This window comes from Oryctolagus cuniculus, chromosome 4 (assembly GCF_051225735.1).
Source record: "Oryctolagus cuniculus isolate XC-2025 breed Fujian yellow rabbit chromosome 4, ASM5122573v1, whole genome shotgun sequence".
NCBI lineage: Eukaryota > Metazoa > Chordata > Mammalia > Lagomorpha > Leporidae > Oryctolagus > Oryctolagus cuniculus.
The window spans coordinates 103,101,614-103,107,613 of NC_142870.1; the positions used below are offsets into that span (position 1 = coordinate 103,101,614).

The 6,000-nt window shown below is 38.6% G+C and overlaps 1 long non-coding RNA gene across 2 annotated transcripts in view; it reads left to right on the forward strand.

Annotated features, from left to right (window-relative positions):
- Nucleotides 1–3,789, forward strand: part of LOC138849335 (uncharacterized) — a 45,153-nt gene extending 41,364 nt beyond the window's left edge. For both annotated transcript variants that reach the window (XR_011388050.2, XR_016232542.1), the window contains exon 3: nucleotides 342–3,789. This is a non-coding gene — a long non-coding RNA (uncharacterized LOC138849335). The remainder of the gene's footprint in view (nucleotides 1–341) is intronic.
- Nucleotides 3,790–6,000: the final 2,211 nt, after the last annotated feature.

A 6,000-nucleotide genomic window follows, 5' to 3' on the forward strand; every position in this document is an offset into this window, starting at 1 on the left:
TCCATATATATATATATATATATATGATAGAGGTATATACACACACATACACATATATATATGATAAAGATCCATAAACTGTCTTTTTTTTAAAAATTCAATGTAACTTAAATTGACATGTAGTGATAAAATGTTTAAAAGTTGGATGGAATACATAAGGGTATGTAAAAGAACTTTTGGAAAAATGCAATTAAAAGATAAGCTTATTTCAGTGCAAAGAAATGAATTCCATGTATACTTTTTTCATAATATTCGTTCTCCATGAACTTTTTGAAGATCTCTTGTACAAGGACTATATTGAATTCTTATCATTTAAATTTGTGCTATTCTTTTTTTTAAAGACTTATTTATTACAGAGAGAGAAGGAGAGGCAACGAGAGAGAGAGAAGTCTTATCTGTTGGTTCACTCCCCAACAGCTGGAGCTGCACCGATCTGAAGCTGGGAGCCAGGAGCCAGGAGCCAGGAGCCAGGAGCCAGGAGCCAGGAGCCAGGATCTTCCTCCGGGTCCTCCCACGTGGTGCAGGGGACCAAGGACTTGGGCCATCTTCTACTGCTTTCCAGGCCATAGCAGAGAGCCAGATTGGAAGTGCAGCAGCTGGGACTTGAACTGGTGCTCATATGGGATGCCAGTGCTGCAGGCAGCAGCTTTTTACCCACTATGCCTATGCCATAGCTCTAGCCCCGGTTTGTGCTATTCTAATCCTCTTCTCATGATGTTTCTCTCCTCTGAGTATTTGAATGGTGAAATTACAAAGACAAAGGGCTCTGTCAGAGTGGATGAGCAGATTCTATTATCAAGAGGGCATTTATCTAAGTTCCTGATTTTTCCCTGTTTTCTGTTCAAGGATTTTATTCACCATACTTTGCATAGCTGTGATGGAATAGCTGAAGAAGTTTTTAGGCATTTATTTATTTAGTACTTACAACAGTGCTTGGCACCTGCTTGGCTCTCAATAAACACATATTTTATTGAATCCATACTGGGCTATCAGAACTCAAAAATAAAATAGACACTATCCTGGGCATAGAATATGTCTCTCTGATGCTGAGTCTCCAATATTGTACAATGAGAACATTAGTGGAGTTTCTAATTTTCAGTGCCTGCAAAGTGTCAGCAACTTTATTAGAACTTTGCTGACATAATTGCTTTAGTCATCTGAAGCCAAGATTGGTGATGGAGGCCCTGCTGTCAAGGTGATTACTCACATGATTGAAGAGATTGGCCAGCTGTCAGATAGGCCACTTCCTTCTTTAGGGGACTCACAGCTGTTCTTAAATTGCTGTATTTCTGTTTACACCTTAGAATATTCTATAGTAGTCCATTAGGAACCCTGTTGGTACTTTGACTGAAATCCAAACTAGCTCCATTTGAGAAGAACTGATATCTTTAAAACATTTTATCTTTCTTTCTTCAACTGTTGGGATCTTGACTACGGTGCATCTTTATCTATTAACCTGTTCTAAATTTTCACAGATGTGGTGACTTTTCTGTTTGCTTATTCAGGACCATACTTGGCTAGTTAGGTTTCTTTTTTTGTGGCAGTCACTCAGTCTTAGAAGACTTCTTACCACTTTAGTACTTTGCTTGTCCTAGTTTCCCAATTCAGAAAGAAGTTTTACCCTGTTCTTGTTTTTGGAACATGGCTGCTAGCAGTTTTGGAAAATTCCTGTCATTCTTGATTCTATTTATTACAGCCCTGTACATACAGGAAATATCCTAAGATTACTTCACCTTTTTGCTTGTTGTAACTACCAACGGGAAAGCCCTGTCTCACCTCTCCAGATTGTTGGGGGATTTAGATATGTTTGTTCAGTTCTGCCTAGAGAGGGAGATGACTAGAGAGAAGAGAGGTGGAGAGAAAGGAGCATGTCCAGATCACTTGGATGTATGGGGGAAGTGGCACCAACAATTTTGGTTGATGGGCTCTATGTTAGTGACTGCTGCCAGGAAGGTTCATTTGGCTTCACAGTCTGAGTCATTTTTACCTCGGGGCTCTTCCCACACCTCTCACTCCTTGTCACCCATCTCTTCAGTCTCGCAGGGTGCCTACGATTCCATAAAGAAACAAAGACTTAAAGATCGTATATCTGTTTTGCAAATATGAAAGCACATTTCTTTTGCGTTCACTCTACCTAAGTGACTTAATATCTTTCTGTAATATCCCAAGTAGAGTTAAATGGTCAGTGCACCATTTAATTTACTATAAGACCTAATAAGTAGTAAATTCAGCTTTGTGGGAGGTATATCCTTATGATGACATTAATACTATAGGTCTTAATTATCATATATGTTCCTATAAGGGGTTATTTAGTCAGTGGCAGGCACTACAGCAAGCTGAAAGAAATTATTAAAATCTCAGCAAAAGTCTTTTGTGTATATATCCAGTAGTGTGATTGCTGGATCACGTGGCCAGTTTATTTCTAGTTCTTTTTTTTATTTTTAAGAAATCTTCATACTATTTTCCACAGTGACTACAGCAATCTATATTCCAAACAACAGTGTATAAGTGTTACCCTTTCTCCACATCCTTGCCAGCATTTGTTCCTCTCTGTGCTTTGGATTTTAGCCATCCTGACAAGGGCAAGGTGATATCTCATTGTGGTTTTGATTTGCATTTCCTTGATGGCTAGCGATTCTGAGTACTTTTTCATATATTTGTTTGGTCATTTGTATTTCATCTTTTGAGAACTGTCTCTTACAGTCCTTTGCCCATTTCTAAACTGGATTGGCTGATTTTTTGTTGAGTTTTTAAAGTTGTTGATATGTTCAGGATATTAATCTTTTGTCAGATAGGTGGTTTACAAATATTTTTTTCCCATTCTGTTGGATGTTTCCTCACTCTATTGATCATTTCCTTTTCTGTCTCAGGTCTTAAATCTAGGTATTTTGTTCATACTGGGTCTATTTTTGTATACAGTGAGAGATATGGATCTAATTTCATGATTCTAAATATATACATCCAGTTTTTTTTAGCATCATTTGTTGAAGAAATTATCCTTACTCCACTGTATGGTCTGAGCACTTACAAAAATCAGTTGGCTGTATATATGTGGATTAATTTCTGGGCTCTTAATTCTGTTGCATTGATCCATGTATCTGTTATGTCAGTGCCATGCTGCTCCAATTACTATAGCTTTGTGTTATGCTTTGAGGTCAGGTATTGTGATGCCTCCAACTTAGTTTTTGTTTCCAAGAGATATCTGGACCATCATGTCTATAGCAGCACTGTTCACAATAGCCAAAATTTGGAATCAACCAAGGTGTCCATCTTCAGATGAATGGATGAAATATGGAATATTATTCAGCTATACAAAGAATGAAATTCTGCCCTCTGCAGCACAATGGATGTAACTTGAGGACATAATGTTGAGTGCAAAAAGCCAGACCTGGAAAGACAAATGCCTCATGTTCTGCCTTATATGTGGGAGCTAAAAGTTAAAAAAAAAAAAGGAAAGAAAAAAGAAAAAGTCTTTGTGTACCAGTATTGCTACAAATATAGTTTTGTAAAACTTTGTTTTATACCATTGTCAAGCCAATAGTCAAGAATGTTAAGAAAATACTATAGTTTAATTATCTGAGATTACCTTAAAACTTATTATATATGGGTGAAATGGTCATTTTGCCATTGAATTATTGTTTATAGCCATTGTCTGTGTTCCCTCTATGGTCTTTTTGCTTTTTGCTTGTTAAACTTCTTAATTGGTAAGGTATTAAGCCATTTAACTGTCATATAAATTTAAAATCTGTTATCTCAAAAACTAAAAAAAGGGAAAAAGAAAGAGGGAATGTGGGGAGAAAGTGGAGGGAGGGAGGGAGGTAGGAAAGAAGGGAATATTATTATATTCTTAGAATTGTATCTACAAATCACATCAAATCTGTTAAAACAAATTAAAATTATAATTAAAAATACAAAATGAAAAAGAAAAGAAAAAATAGAGCAGTATTTAAAAAGCATTTAAATAAACAAGGACTGAAGTTTGCAAACTTCATATCTGAAAACAAAGAAACAAAAAATCTCAGCAAAAGCTTTCTGAACCCTTAAAATCTGTTACATTAATTACCCTGGATCAGAAATCCCCAGTGAAAAGTAACTGAGCCTGCAGAGAGCTAGAATATTTTAATCTTAATTTCTCTAGGGCTTTGATTTTTAACAAGGGCATTTAAAAGTACATGTTCATAACGAAGCCCAAATAATCCAAGGAGAGTCCCATGAAGTTCCAGCAGCATGGCTGTGGTACGTAAATATTCTTGTGACGCGTTAGTGCTGAAACTGGGAAAGGCATGGACAGTGCTGACTGAAGTGCGAACCTCACAGTGGGGAGCGTGGGGAGCGTACCCACTGCTGCTGAACACTTGCTGGCGTCATGGATGCTCCAGGGATCACATATTCCTTACGTGTTAAGTTTGACTGAGAGCCAGACTTTACTTCAAACACTTTGCTTGTGATCAAATTTGTAGGTGAAAAATGCAGTAATTCTCTGAGAGGGCAACTTTTGAATATATTTAAGTGTATTTTCTGAATTTCCACAGTTTTGTCAAGGGCAGTTCTTTTTACCTCTTCAGGCCTCTTCTCTGGTTAGTTCTTATCCTTAGGTGTAACTGTGAGACAGAAAGTTGAGGCAAAGAAACAACGCCCACTTTAATGCTGTGCTTGGAGAACTGGCAGCCAAAGAAACGAAGCTTCTGCACAGCTGTTTGAATGCAGCTTTCAAGGATGTGTGCGATTGGAAGCAGACCGGAAGTTCATTCAACACACATTGACCTTCTTCTCTTTTACTTTTGAAAGAAAGCCCAAGAATAGAAATTCTGTTGTGGACTATCTTCAGTTTCAATTTTTTTTTCCCCTAAAGATTTATCTATTTGGAAAGCAGAGCTACAGAGAGAAAGCGATTGATCTTCCATCTGCTATTTCACTCCCTAAATGGCTGCAACTGCTGGACAGGGCCAGGCCGAAGCCAGGAGCCAGGAGCTTTCTCTGGGTGCAGAGGCCCAAGCACTTCTGCCACCCTTCACTGCTTTCCCAGGCCATGAGCAGGGAGCTGGATCAGAAGTGGAGCAGCCAGGACTTGAAAGGGCACCCATATGGGATGCCAGCGATGCCTGCTGTGGCTTAACCCATTACATCACAGTGCTGGAGCCCTCGTTCCAATTTTTTTATTTGAAAAACATTCCCTCTCCTTGAATTTAGAGATTATTTTTTCTACTGAGGATCCTAATGATAAAGAGCAAGTTACATATCTGGGGCTGCAATAAACACGTACCTCCTAGGTATCATGCAAACTGTGATGGTCTTATACATGTTTGGTGCACACCCAGGCACCAGTGGTCACCCCTAGAAACCAAGAACTCATCACTTTACCAAGAATGTCCTTGTGGATGTTAAATACTCACTGGGAAGTGGTTGACTCTGTTTTCTACCCTGGAAACTCAGCCTCTTTTCTTCTCTTATCTCCCTTAGGAATGATATTCTCTGAATCATGGCTTGGATATATACCACAGTCATGTATTTGCCTTCCTCCCTAATTTCCAAAAGGAGCAGAAGAGAAACAAGAAAAAAACCCAAGGGCATGACAGACAGACTGGTACAGGCTGATTTCATGGGCACAAGAAAGACCTGTGTTGTGGAGGTGATGGGCAGTCAGCTAAACCCAGGTATTATTGTTCTAGTATGCAGATTTAGGGCTTTAAATTTTCATCCATTCTCTTCTAATCTGCCAGATATCTTAAATCCTTCTAGGTCTCTGCTGCTTCAAGTCCTAGTGGACCAGCAGAATGTGTATCAGCCATTCAGCAATGTCGTGTCAGGCCCTGCCCAGAAGTACAATCAGATTTTAAATTTTAACAAGGTTCCAGGGTGACTCAACTTGAGAAGCTGCCCCATGGAACATCTATAGATACCTTGTTTTAGGCGAAAACCAATAAACATCAACCAAATAAACAAACAGAAAACCTCACTTAAAGTTTAGACTCATGGATCCTGGAGTGACCTCTATTTTAT